Source organism: Chiloscyllium plagiosum, chromosome 17, assembly GCF_004010195.1.
Source record: "Chiloscyllium plagiosum isolate BGI_BamShark_2017 chromosome 17, ASM401019v2, whole genome shotgun sequence".
Taxonomy (NCBI): domain Eukaryota; kingdom Metazoa; phylum Chordata; class Chondrichthyes; order Orectolobiformes; family Hemiscylliidae; genus Chiloscyllium; species Chiloscyllium plagiosum.
In genome coordinates this window covers 56,540,709-56,555,187 of record NC_057726.1, presented here as the reverse complement: position 1 = coordinate 56,555,187, position 14,479 = coordinate 56,540,709, and the positions used below count along the sequence as shown (strand labels likewise).

At 40.2% G+C, this 14,479-nt stretch overlaps 1 protein-coding gene across 3 annotated transcripts in view; it reads left to right on the top strand.

The window, feature by feature from the left end:
• The first annotated feature begins 1,350 nt into the window (after positions 1-1,350).
• LOC122558510 (Golgi-associated kinase 1A-like) overlaps positions 1,351-14,479 on the top strand; it is a 34,085-nt gene continuing 20,956 nt past the window's right edge. The window contains exons 1-2 of one of the 3 annotated variants that reach the window (XM_043707177.1): positions 1,351-1,438; positions 8,920-9,156. The gene's annotated coding sequence lies outside the window, so the exon portion shown is untranslated. Of the gene's footprint in view, positions 1,439-8,804; positions 9,157-14,479 lie in introns of all 3 variants that reach the window. The other 2 variants (XM_043707178.1, XM_043707180.1) reach the window with 2 other exon arrangements.

Sequence of the window (14,479 nt, the reverse complement as noted above, 5' to 3'; positions counted from 1 at the left end):
TGAGCATTAACAGCCAGATTCTACTTTAACTAGCTCCATTGAAGATAGTCAAAACGAAGTGAAGACAATTACTTCTACTCTAATTCAAACTTCTTAATTCATATTTCCTTTCGCATCTATTTGACTTGTATCCCAAACGTGACTCTGTCAGATCCCTAAATAAATTGGGAGGTTAACCACTTAGTTGAATATTGTTCCAAAGATTTGGATAAGGCTTGATATTTCTTGGGCCTTCAGCTTACTTGCAGTGAGATTGTCCCTTCAAGTCAACCATTCCATGGTTATGGATTCACCATTTAAATCGGTGTTGCTAACATATTAAGCATAGCCAGCTGCGTCAGAACTCAGCTGTGAAGAAGGGTGACTGGACCTGAAACCTTAACTCTGTTTCTCTCTCCACCGATGCTGTTAGACCAGCTGAATTTCTCTGTTTTTGTTTGGGTCAGTTCTAATGGTCTTTAACTCTGGAGTGTCGCCAAGGAGTATTCTCAGCCTCTCCCTTTCTTCTCAGCTTTACTGTCCCAGAAATTTAACTCATTGTTACTGGAATCCTTTATTTTTCAAGGGTTTTAAACCTGTTTAGCTAGCGCAAAGTATCTCTGTTAAATTCTGCTGAATTCCTCGAGTCAACTTAAAAGTGATGTTCCATGCAGTAAACTTCTTGTCTACCCCTTGATTTTCTGTTATTAATGACCCAGGCAGCTTCATCACATGAGAAATTCTTGGAGCAAGTTGCTTTTCATAAGAAACCATCTTCCAAAGAAATCTAGTCTTCCCGTTAATATGAAAACCTTCCTCTTCTTTTACGTTGACTGAAATATAAAAGGATAACAGGCTTGGCATCTAATAGACAGTCAATCTCTCATTGTAGGTTGTCTTACATCTGGTAGTAAATGTGTAAATTCATCAGGTTGCCTGTGGTTCTAACCATCCAAGTATAGAAGGATAATTGAGTCAATCAGCAATGGTTGAATAAATTCCAAGGAACAAGAGGTCACAGTTATGAAGCAGAGTTCAGAAAAATTGTTTTCTTTTCTCAGTAATTAACAGAGTTTTGAGAGAGTAATTATAAAGGTACAGTGACTTGAAATAATTCTTCCTCGTTAGATAGGACAATAAGTAAGCCAAGGTATCACATGCCAAGCAGTCAATGTGATCACACAGCTCTGGTTAAACATAAATAGGTAGAGCAGCACACACTGTATCAAGTATGATAATCAGACAAATGTGGTGCTTTGGAATGTTGTTCGAATTACGGTTGAAGTCCATGAACTCTGAGAATTTTATAATAGCACATTAGAGACCTATTTGTAAAGTAAAAGGCCAAAGTGCAGACTGCTTAAAGATTAGCTGCTCCAGAATCTGAATAGAAAGTCATTTCATTTTCACTTGGAGTAAGTTCTAACTATCAATGAAGAAGCCTTTTTTTAATTAGGAGGTAAATTGAACATTTTTTTTGCCTGTTTGTTTGTATGTTTGTCGAAAGTCAATTTCTAGTCAACTGAGGAGACACCCTTGTGCCTGGTTATTGTGTGATTTAGAATGAGACATTTTCTTCTGGGTTTCCTTAAGCTGCTACTCAGTAATATCATAAAGAAATCTTCCTGGTGAAACATCAAATTAATACAGCACAGAAGGCAACCATTTGTCCCTGTCTTATCAGTGCTGGCTTTCAGGTAGAGCTATTCAATTGGCTGCAACACTCTGCTCTCTCCCCATGGCTTTGTAAACATACTCCCCTTAAGTATTAATTCAATTTCCTTTTGAATATTATTATTGACTGTTTCTACTATGCTTTTGGGCAATTACAGATCATTGTGTAAAATAATGTTTCCTCATTTTGGTTTTAGTATCTCAGTATTTTACCATGTTAGAGATGTTGTGTAAGTGAATGTTGTTGTTGCTGTTAGTTGGGTAAACAGTGGATAAACTTGGATTACTGCCTGTGGCTTTTCACATGGGAAGTCCCAGTCACTACCTCCAAGCAGCCTATTAATTCAGACAAGAGGAAGGAACTCTTCCATCTGCCTCTCTTGGCAGAAACATGAAATGAGCTTGTCCATCTGCTCCCTCGACAGAGACCAGGAACAAAGTTGCCCGTCTGCTCTCTGTTGTGAGGAGATCCAAAGATGAGGGAACAAAATTATTTTTAAATTGGGCAAAACTGAATCTTTATTGCCACCTCCTGGGTCAATGTTAACATTAGCGATAGACAAGGCTGCTGACCTCCCTTCTACATGGAACCGAGCATAGACATCATTGGGAAAACTGGGCGATCATCAGAAACAAATTTATAATTTTGGCGGTAGTTCACAGGTCTGAGTTGTAAATGTCAGCATTGAGCAAACTTCCGACTCCTCAAGGTTTGAACTGGTTCATCTGTTATAAATATCACATTGCAGAATGGTGTAAAATATCCCTTCAGATAGGCACAAGACTGTTTTCTTAACACCTCAACAATCTGTCTGTAGGGGTGAGTGACTGTGAGAAGTTAGAATTTCATCAGTTCTGCAGATAGTTTGAGACCTAGGTGTGAGGCACCAGAAAATGTAAGAGTATATTCCCTTGATAGAAAATTGATGGTTATGCGACACTTCAAATTATTACATTTCTTCTTTAAATGATGTTTACTCTATGGCTAAAGCTATGCTCAAAAGTAACGAGACAATACAATGATGGCTAACGTTAGAATGAGTATTACAGTATAAAGTTACATTATCATTAGCAGAGGAATAATTGTTTTAGTACTACTGATTTTACTTGTTTAAAGTTGCCTGATTGTGTGATCTGTGTGTGATCTACATTCTTTGTGAAAATTGATGTGGGTAACTTAACTCAGAACAGCTGCCAAAAATGTACAGGTGGGAATCTACTTTTGGTTAGTATGTTGGTGCACTTTCCCAGTCACAAAGCAGGACAGTATGAGATGAAGATTAACTAAGACTGAATCTGGCTTGCATTGTTTTACCCATTTGTGGATTGGCTGGTCTTGGGTAGCACTCTGTTAGAATATGGGAAGCAAATCGTAATTTTTTTGTCTTATAACATACTGTTGGATGTGGGGGAAGTCAGTATGAGAAAGAAAGGCTTGCTGAAGTACGTAGTATCACAAAGAAATCTTTCTTGTGAAACATCAAAATAATACAGTACAGAAGGCAACCATTTGGCCTCATTATACCTAGGTAGGCGTTCAGTAGGGCTATCCAATTGATCCCAACACTGCTGTTTCCCCATAACCTTGTAAATATGTCCCCCATATGTATTTATCCAATTCCCTTTTGAATGTTGCTATCAACTCTCTGTTTCTATTACACTTTTGGACAGTGCATTGAGCATCATTGTAACACACTGCATAAAATAATGTTTCCTCATTTTGTCTTTAGTTCTTTGGTATCTCAAATAAAGTCGTAGAGTCACACAGCACGGAAGCAGCCTCTTTGGTGCAACTCATCCATGCTGACCAGATATCCGAAATTAATCTAGTTCCATTTGCCAGCCATTGGCCCATGCCCCTCTAAACCCTTCCTATTCATATACTCATCCTGATGCCTTTTAAATGCTGTTATTGTACCTGCCTCCACCATCATCCTCAACATGAAAACTTTGACCCTGAGGTGCCTTTTGGACTTGCCCAGCCTGGGAAGAAGACCTTAGCTATTCACTCTATCCATGCCCCTCATGATTTTATAAACCTTAATAAGATCACCCCTCAGCTGTGAAAATAGCCCCAGCCTATTCAGTCTGTCCCTCTAGCTCAAACCCTCCAATCCCAGCAACATCCTTGTAAATCATTTCTGCACCCTTTCAAGTTTTGCAACATCCTTCCTATAGCAGAAAGATGAGAATTGATCGCATTATTTCCAGAACCAATGTCTTGTGCAGCCGCAACATGACCTCCTAAATCCAATAATCAATGCACTGGCTGACTTTCACAAACTGCAGGATATCTAAAAGCTGTTTAGAAACAATAAAGTACTTTTGAAGTTTAGTCATTGCTACATCACAGAAACACAGCGGGGAGTTAGTTCAAAGGAAGATTTCACCAACAGCAATGTTATAATGACCAGATGTGATAGTGGATTAGTGGTGCTGGAAGAGCACAGCAGTTCAGGCAGCATCCGAGGAGCAGTAAAATCGACGTTTCAGGCAAAAGCCCTTCATCAGGATGTGATAGTGGTTGAGGGATAAATATTTTCTGGAACCAAAAAGAATGTTTTCTGAAACAGTGTCATGAAATCTCATGTCCATCGCTGTGGGCTTCACTTTAACATTAGATCTGACAGAAAGACTGGGTGTCAGCTCATAGAGAGATGCTCACATTTGGAGTGGGACTTGAACACACAACCTTTGGAGTCAAGGACAAAAATGTTGCTAATTCGAAAGAGTTGTGGTAAAAAAAACTCAATAAATGTAACTCATGGGATGCTATCAAATGTTACCTCAAAACACCAGCAATTGTGAAATTGCACAGGTCAGTCAACACCCCTTGTCCTCACCAAATAACATTAACTCAAAATGGGATTGATTTTCAACTTACCACCAGATGAAAGTCCATCATTGTGGATCAGGCACCCACTACAGAAACCGAGTGAAGGAGATTGAAATTTAAATGAGGAGGGTATTAATGAAGGCAGATGATCCACTCACTGATTCCAGGAGGGGAGGTTTATGACAGAAACGTGGTATCACAGAAAGAGTTACAGCACAGAAGGAGGCCATTCAGCCCATCATGTCTGTGAGAGTTTGAAAAAAAGCTAGCTGGTCTAATCCCATATTGATCTTGGTCTGTAGCTCTGTACGTTGGATGCATATTAACTGCTTTTTAAAATTGTGATGAGGGCTTTTGCCTCTGTAACCCTGTCAGGAAATGGGTTCCAGACCTCCACCAACCTCAGTGTCAAAAAAATACTCAGGTTCTCTCTAATTCTTCCACTGTTTACTTCACGTCTTTATCCACCTCTCTGCTGAGGGAACTATCTCAGGCCCTGATAACATTCTTAGGTACCGTCCCTTTGTATAATGCACAGACCAGAACCAGACATTGCATTAGTTGTATTCAAACTGGTGTTTTAATAACATTAGAGCATAAGCTTCCTCATATTTTCGACTTTGGCCGGTAAAGTAACATTATCTGTAGATTGTTATGATCATGGAACACCTTGCATTTAGCCAAATTAAACTCCGTCTGCCACTCCTTAGCCCATTAGCCCAATTGATCAAAATTCCTTTGTAGTCTTCAACAACCTTCTCCACTGTCCACTATGCCACTAATTTTGATGTCATCTGCAAACTTACTAACAATACTTCCTAAATTCTCATCAAAATCTTTTATATGAATAACAAACGAAAGTGGACCCAGCACCCATTGTTGCAGAACACCACTGCCCAGAGGCCTCCAGTCCGGAAAGAAACCCTATTGCCCAAGGCTAAGACAAATGCTGAGTTTATTTTGTCTTCACTGTCTGGGTCTCCGACTCCTGCTGTTGCCCTTTGAAGGGCCCCACCCAGCTATAATGTGGATGCCTCTCCCTCACAGATGGCAGCATTTACCCACCCACTCTGGGTGTGGTTGCATGCATTATCATTTCCATTGTGCACTTGTGATTTAGTGGATGTTGGAAGGCACTAGCAGCCGTTCCTCAGACAATGCATTCAGGCTCTGTCTCATCATTTTGGTGAACCCTTGAAACATTAGCCCACCCCGTCAACTCCACAGGCTTCATACATCCTCACGTTCCCAGCCAAGTCTGAAGTTGTCCATCTTTACCCCCTCAGCCTGAGGCATATGTCAACTCTAGCAGTCCTCCAGCACCATGCCTGTAGTCAGACAGCATTAGAAATTGATGGTCAGAGATTCCACCATTTTTCCCCTTGTTCTGCCTCAACAGGCTGGAATATATTTCATCCTACTTTGAGGATGCATCCATTCTCAAGGATGCTTCACTCTTTGATATCCTCTCTTTTTGGATTTATCCCAGTCAAATATTTCAAATATTTTGCCTGCTTAATTACAACGTCTGCTTCATCTGTCTTTAGGTAAACAGTATTTAGTAAAAAACCATGCCCACAATTTCCACCTTTTAACTTTTTGATGTTGAATAAATCCTACCCTTTCCTCAGTGTTCTTTATGTGTTTCAAACATGTCTTTGGGTTTGCCTTGGTTTTACTTGCCAAGACTTTTCACGCCTTCTCTGACTTTCCGAACTTGCTTTGTAATATCATCTCTACATTTGCTACTCTCCTCCAGCCTTTTTATTTTGCACTATTGAGCTTTTGATATTTGACATAATCTTCCTCTTATTTTTGGCTTCTCCTAATATGCATGTTCTGCGTCATCCAGGAAGACCTAGCTCTGTGAGTCCCAACCTTCTCCTTGTTGGGAATTCACTTTTGCTTTTGCCGTTGCTCTGACATTCATCACCTTGAGTAGTTTTTCTTTCAACATTCCCCTTTTGTCCAAATCAAATCTCCCCATTCAGTAAATCTAGCATTTCCCAAATATAAAACGTTTACTCTCAGTCTGTGTCTATCATTTTCCACATAAGTGCTAAATCTAGTTGAATTATGATCACTGTTCTCTACTGCTACCCCTTCCAACTGCTCAGATTCTATAAAACCAAGAAATCCTTACACGAGTATAAAGGTAGTAGGAGTATATCTAAGAGAGAAATCAGGAGGGCAAAAAGGGGACATGAGATAGCTTTGGCAAATAGAGTTAAGGAGAATCAAAGGGTTTTTATAAATACATTAAGGACAAAAGGGTAACTAGGAGAAAATAGGGCCCCTCAAAGATCAGCAAGGCGGCCTTTGTGTGGAATGGCAGGAGATGGGGGAAATACAAAACAAGTATTTTGCATCAGTATTTACTGTGGAAAAGGACATGAAGATATAGAACGTAGGGAAGTAGATGTTCATATTACAGAGGAGGAAGTGCTGGATGCCTTGAAACGCATAAAAGTGGATAAATCCCCAGGACCAATCAGGTGTACCCTAGAATTCTGTGGGAAGCTAGAGAAGTGATTGATGGGCCTCTTACTGAGATATTTGTATGATCAATAGTCACAGGTGAGGTGCCGGAAGACTGGAGGTTGGCTAATGTGATGTTTAAGAAGGGTGGTAAGGACAAGCCAGGGAACTATAGACCAGTGAGCCTGACGTTGCTGGTGGGCAAGTTGTTGGAGGGAATCCTGAGGGACAGGTTGTACATGTATTTGGAAAGGCAAGAACTGATTAGGGATGGTCATCATGGCTTTGTGTGTGGGAAATTATATCTCACAAACTTGATTGAGTTTTTTGAAGAAGTAACAAAGAGGATTGATGAGGGCAGAGTGGTGGACGTGATCTATATGGACTTCAGTAAGGCATTTGACAAGGTTTGCCATGGGAGACTGGTTAGCAAGGTTAGATCTCATGGAATACAGGGAGAACTAGCCACTTGGATACAGAACTAGCTTGGAGGCCTGTGACCAGTGGAATGCCACAAGGATCAGTGCTGAGTCCACTACTTTTCGTCATTTATATAAATGATTTGGATGTGAGCATAAGAGGTATAGTTAGTAAGTTTGCAGATGACACCAAAATTGGAGGTATAGTTTACACAGAAGAAGGCTACCTCAGATTACAATGGGATCTTGATCAGATGGGCCAATGGGCTGAGAAGTGGCAGATGGAGTTTAATTCAGATAAATATGTGGTGCTGCATTTTGGGAAAGTAAATCTTAGCAGGACTTATACAGTTAATAGTAAGGTCCTAGGGAGTGTTGCTGAACAAAAAGACCTTGGAGTGCAGGTTCATAGCTCCTTGAAAGCGGAGTCGCAGGTAGATAGGATAGTGAAGAAGGTGCTTGGTATGCTTTCGTTTATTGGTCAGAGTATTGAGTACAGGTGTTGGGAGGTCATGTTGCGGCTGTACAGGACATTGTTAGACTACTTTTGAAATTTTGTGCGCAATGCTGATCTCCTTCATATTGGAAGGATGTTGTGAACCCTGAAAGGGTTCAGAAAAGATATACAAGGATTTTGCCAGGGTTGGAGGATTTGTGCTATAGGGAGAGGTTGAATAGGCTAGGGCTGTTTTCCCTGGAGTGTCGGAGATTGATGGATGATCTTATCGAGGTTTATAAAATCATGAGGGCCGTGGATATGATAAATAGACAAAATCTGTTCCCTCGGGTGGGGGAGTCCAGAGCCAGAGAGCATAAGTTTGGGATGAGAGGGGAATGATATAAAAGGGACCTATGAGGCAACATTTTCACACAGAGGGTGGTCCTTGTATGGAATGAGCTGTCAGAGGAAGTGATGGAGGTGAGTACGATTGCAACATTTTAAAGGCAGCTGGATGGGAATAGGAATAGGAAGGGTTTGGAGGGATATGGGTTAGGTGCTGGCAGGTGGGACTAGATTGAGTTGAGATATCTGGTCAGCATGGACGAGTTGGACTGAAGGGTCTGTTTCTGTGCTGTATATCTCTGTGACTCTATGACTCTAAGTCCTGAACTGCCCCTTCTGCTCTGGTGCTTATTACTTCTTAGCTAAGTGTGCTCTGTGTTGAATTTTATTCCTTCTCAGCCACTTATACTTTATAAAATGAATATATTACAGTGAATCATCAATCTACTGTTATTGTTGCTTTTTCCCTATATTTCTCAGGCCTTCTCAAAATGAGTCATCAATAGTGACACTTTCAGTAAATAATTTCACTTCCCTCTCAGTGATATGGTGCTCCTTATGAACGTTGTTAATCTGACAGCCCTTTGGAATATATAACATGCTGTTAATCCCTCCCAGTGTTTCTCCATTATAGCCTCAAGTTCAAACATGTTGTTTTCTTCTAATGAATCCGTGCAGTTGGACAGTGTTCAAATGTATAAAAAGTAAGTACACCACTCCTTTCTTCCCATCCCTTGAAACCGCCTCAGTTGCAGGGGTTTTCACATACTTTGCAAGGCACACCACACTTCCTGAAGAAATGGAATGATGCATGGTAGAAACATGATTACGTGACTCATTACTGGACATTTCAAGCTCAGCAGTAGAGAGATGACAACCAGAGTTCATTACTCTCAGCAGACAGAGTGTAAACTCACTGTGGAAGCAAGAATACGGAGCTCAATCTAAAAGGCTGACGAAAAACTAACCCATCATATTTTTTGCAGGTGAGATAAATTTCCCTCTTGCTTTAGTTTTGAATGTTTGGAGTGATGATTGGTATCAGTGGTCCCACCAGGAGTGTTATCATGATGGGGCTACATGTTATTTTAGAAGGTGATGATTTTTATTTCAAATGCATGAGACAGACCCCCACTTTGGATCTGAATAATACAATGTAGCTTCTGAAGCCAGTTCTCACTGCAAGTAAATGCAGGAAGATTGCAGTTTCAAACAAATGCGTCATAGACAGATCTAGTTTGCATTTGAAACTGTAGCCGACTAATGGTTGCATGATATTTGCACTTAGCACAGAATTATTCTATCTCTCATTTCATTGAAATGAGCAGCTAAGAGACCTGGAAAATAGTGCATACAGCACATTGATATTAATACCATGCAGCAGCATATCAAGATAGCTCTTGTAGCATACTGGTAATGTCCTACCTTTCGGCTAGGAGCCCAGATGCAAGTTCCACATGCTCCAGACAATATCCCATCGCATGTTGGAACAAGTTTATTAAAATTATCCACAGGTCACACCAACACAAAATACCATGAAAGAGTACACATTACAGCAATAAAGTTAAACCTGTAGACTAATCTCACTGCTATATTGTATGTAACACAATCAAACTGCATATACATCAAAGAAAAATGAAATGTCATGCAACGTTGTAGAGTCACACTGCCTTAAAATACCATAAACAACAAACACATGTTAATTTTACAAAATATCATAAAACACCGTGCAATAATATAAACAAAGCAGCCTGTAAATCACACTGATATAAAATGCCATAAAGCACTATATACATCACATTGGTATAAAAGCTGCATAAAATTGACATAAAATACCAGAAAAACAATGAATATTTCAAAGAGATATAACATTCCATTAAACGATTATATATCGCACTGATGTGAAAAAAAATCATATGGCATTATATAAATCACACAGGTATAGAATTTCATGAAACCATGTCTATATCACACTGATACAGAAGGGGATGGGATGGTATAGTGGTATTATTGCCACACAAGAAATAAAGAGTCCCATGGTTGGTTCCATGGATCTGGGTTTAAATACAACCATGGCAGATAATGGAATTTGAATTCAATAATTTTTAAAATTCCAGAATTAAATCCACCAGGATTAGCAGGAACAATCTATCTGGTTCACTAATTCCTTTTACAAAAGAAAATCTGTCATCTTTACCCATATCTGGCCTATATGTGTGACTTTGGACCCACAGCAATGTGGTGGACTCTTAGCTGCCCTCTGAAATGTCCTAGCCATGCTAGGAATTCTAAAAAAAAGAAATGAAATTGGATTGACCACCTGAACTGGAAATAAAATAATGCAGCCCTGCTGACCCTACAAAGTTCCCCTTACTATTATCTGGTATCAAAATCAGGAGAGGTGACTCACAGCATAGTCAGACAACAACCTAACATAGCCATGCTTATGAAATCATTCCTTCATTTCATGTCTTACGTTCAGTGAAGAGAGATGCATGGTGGATTGTTTAACCTGTGGGTCACTACACATCAGGTGAAGGGGTTAGATAGAGAACGCAGGAACCTTCATTGTAACCTCAGTCAGTGTGGGAATTGAATACACTGCGATGGTGCCACTCTGTATTACAAAACAGCTGTCCAACCAACCAACTCCCCCATGTATATATCAGTGTAATTAGAATACCATGGAACCATTTCCATCATGCCATCAAAGTAGTCAAAATACCACCTAGTGGTGTATGCATTACAACGGCATAGAATATTGTAGAACTTTGTACAGATCTCACTGATACAAAAATGTCATAAAAGCGTATTTGTCGCATTAATATAAAATACTGTCACATACACACTGGTAGAAAGAGTAGAGCAGATACATGAAGTAAAATTAAGGGAGCATCTAGTTAATTATGACCATAACAAGTACACTTGAAGATGATAGAGAAGGACATAAGCATAATGATAAAAAAGCCCAATTTGAGGGGCAGAGACTTATATTGAGAAAATAAAATGGGGAACTGTATTTGTAAACAGCAATGTAAAGCTATGTCAAATCACATTTCACACAGTTATTAGCAGAGTGAGGGAAAATATACTGCACTGAAAGATAAGACAAATTTCGGGGGAAAAAGCATAAGCAGACCATGTGATACAAGAGCCAGATTAGGCTGTTCAGTCCATTGAGTCTGCTCCACCATTTGATCAGTCTATATGTTTCTCAACCCAATATGAGAGAAATAAAATAAGATTAGGAGAGAAGTCAAAAATTAATTATGAAGGTCAAGACGAACTATGAAATTAAACCATGCAGAAACTTAAAACAAAAGAATCAAATATATTACGGGTACAGCAACAAAAAATGTGAAAATGTGGACTCGAATTAAAAGATAGACAGGATAAAACTTCAGATGACAATAGTATAATGGCAGAAATATTAACTAATTAGTTTACTTCTGTATTTGCTGGAACATGTAGGCAAGACATTGGATCACCAGATGAGTTTTGAGATAGATGCATTGAGGATAATGACAAGAAGTATGCCAAATAAACCAAATTCAAATAGAGATTTGAATTAAGAAGTTATTTTCAGGATTGCAACCTGCAACTACTAGAATTACTAGAGGATTAGTGCGGAGGCAACAATTATTAATGTCTTGGATGGGGAAAGTGAATGTGCTATATCGAAGTTTGCAGATAACACTATAAACTATGTTGAAAGGCAAGTCATGAAGATGGCATAAATACTCTACAAAGGGATATAGGGTAAATGAAAGTCACCATACTCTTACTGGGCTGCTCTGTCATTAGACAGAGATAACTGATAGTGGTTTAACTTGAGGGTCACACACCTCAGTCAAGGGAGGGGGTTGAGAAAGAGAATCTAAAATCTTATCAATGAGTGAGATAAGGCTGATCATCCTATAATTTCCTATCTTCTTCCTCCCTCACTTCTTAAACAGAAGGGGGTTACATTAACCATTTGCAGTCCTCTGGAACTCTTCCTGACTCCAGTGATTTTGGAAAGATCACCCACCAGTGTTTCCACAATCTCTTCAGATAGCTCCTTCAGAACACCTGGGGTGTAGTCCATCAAGTCCAAGTGATTAATCTACTTTCAGACTTTTCAGCTTCCCCACACCTTCTCCTTTGTGATGTCCACTACATTCTCCTCCGTCCCCTGACTCTCCTGACTCTGGTATGCTACTGGGAAAACTGATGCAAAATACCTATTCAACTCCTATGCCATGTCTTTGTTCCCTGTTCCTGCTTCTCTCACCTCATTTTCCAGTGATCCAGTGTCCACCCTTGCCTCTCTCTTACCTTTAATGTATCTAAAAAAAACTCTTGCTATCTTCTTTTACATTACTAGCTATTACTAACTGTCCTCATATTTTCCTTTCTCGCCTTATGTATTTTTTCCATTGTCCACTCCTGGTTTTTAAAGGTTTCCCAATCCTTTGTCTTCCCACTAATCTCCACTACATTGTAATTGTTTTTCTTTTGCTTTTATGCTGTCCCTGACTTCCATTGTCAGTCCCTGACTTCCATTGTCAGTCCTAGTTGCCTCACCCTCCCCTCCGTAGGCTGCTTCTTCCTTGGGAAGAATTTCTGCTATGCCCCCTGACTTATCCCCAGAAACTCCTGCCATTGCTATTCCGCGGTCTTCCCCGCTCGGCTCCCCTTCCAATCAACTCTGGCCAGCTCCTCCCTCATACCTTTGCAGTCACGTTTACTCAGTTATGGTTACATCAGATTCCAGCTTCTTCCCACCAAACTGCAGGATGAATTCTACCATATTATGGTCACTGCCGCCTAGGGGTTCCATTACCTTCAGCTCCCTATTCAAGCTTGCCTCATTACACATCACCAAATCCAGAATTGCCTGTTCTTTCATGAGCTCTACCTTATGTACAGGCCTCCTAGCACAACACAATGCGATCTAAGAAAACCATCTCGGAATCATTCCACAAATTCCTTTTCTTGGAATCTGCTACCCAACCTGATTGTCCCAGCCCACTCGCATATTAGAGTTCTCCATAATTATTGTTATATTGCCTTTCTTACATGCCTTTTCTATCTCCTGATTTATTTTCTTCCCCACATCCTGGTACTGCGAGGAGGCCTGCACATAACTCGCATCAGGTCTTTAATATTTCCCACCTCTACACACTCAGATTCTATACTTTATGACTCTATACTGCTTCTCGCTATTGATTTAATTTCATTTCTTACTAATGAAGTAACTCACACCTCTGCCCATCTGCCTGTCCTTTCAATAGGATGTGTATCCTTGGATATCTCATTCCTAGCCCTGATCCCCTTGCAGCCACATCTCTCTGTGATACTCACAACATTGTACCTGCCAATTTCAGTCTGTGCTACAAAGCTCATTGTCCTTGTTTCATATACTGCATGTATTTAAGTACAACACCCTTCTCATAGATACCCCCATCTGCTGTGCCCAAAGTTCGATTCCTGACCCTTTCCATACTCTTATGTCCTATTACTTGTACTGGAAACTTTAATAACTCTCCCGAGCCCTTCCCCTCCCCACCCCTTTGAAGCCCTTGTGACCACTATGTAACCTTTCCACTGGGATCCTGGTCCCAGATTGGTTCAGGTGGAGTCTGCTGTCTTCTGTCCCAATACTGATGCCAATTCCCCACAAAATGGAACCCCTCTTTCCAACATCACTCCTTTAGCCATGGGTTTACTTTCCTGATCTTCTCTCTTTGCCAATTTGCAAGTGGCTCTGGTAATACTTTATGTTATTGAATAGTGGAGCGGACTCACAGGGTCGAATGGTCTACTTCTACTCCTTTATCTTATGGTGTTAAGAACAAAGGCTCTGTTCCAGATGGGAATTTTGAAAAGGATAGAAGTTCTGCTGAATCTGTGTGGAGCTTAAAAATGTGTTGCTGGAAAAGCGCAGCAGGTCAGGCAGCATCAAAGGAACAGGAGAATCGACATTTCGGGCATATGCCCTTCTTCTAGAATCCTGAAGAATTTATGCTGCCTGACCTGCTGCGCTTTTCCAGCCACACATTTTTAAGATCTGATCTCCAGCATCTGCAGTCCTCACTTTCTCCTAGTTGAATCTGGGTGGAGCCAGGGTTAGACAACACTTGCAGTTCTAGTCACCATAATGTAATTTAGATACAGAGGCACTAGACAGGATGCAGAGTTAATTTACAAAGGTAATGGCAGCAATATCTGGGTATACAGATCAGGAACGGATCGCTAGCCTTTGTTACCTTTCTCTTGAAAAAAATGAAAGCTATGGGACAACCTAATAGGGATCTTTAAAATGAA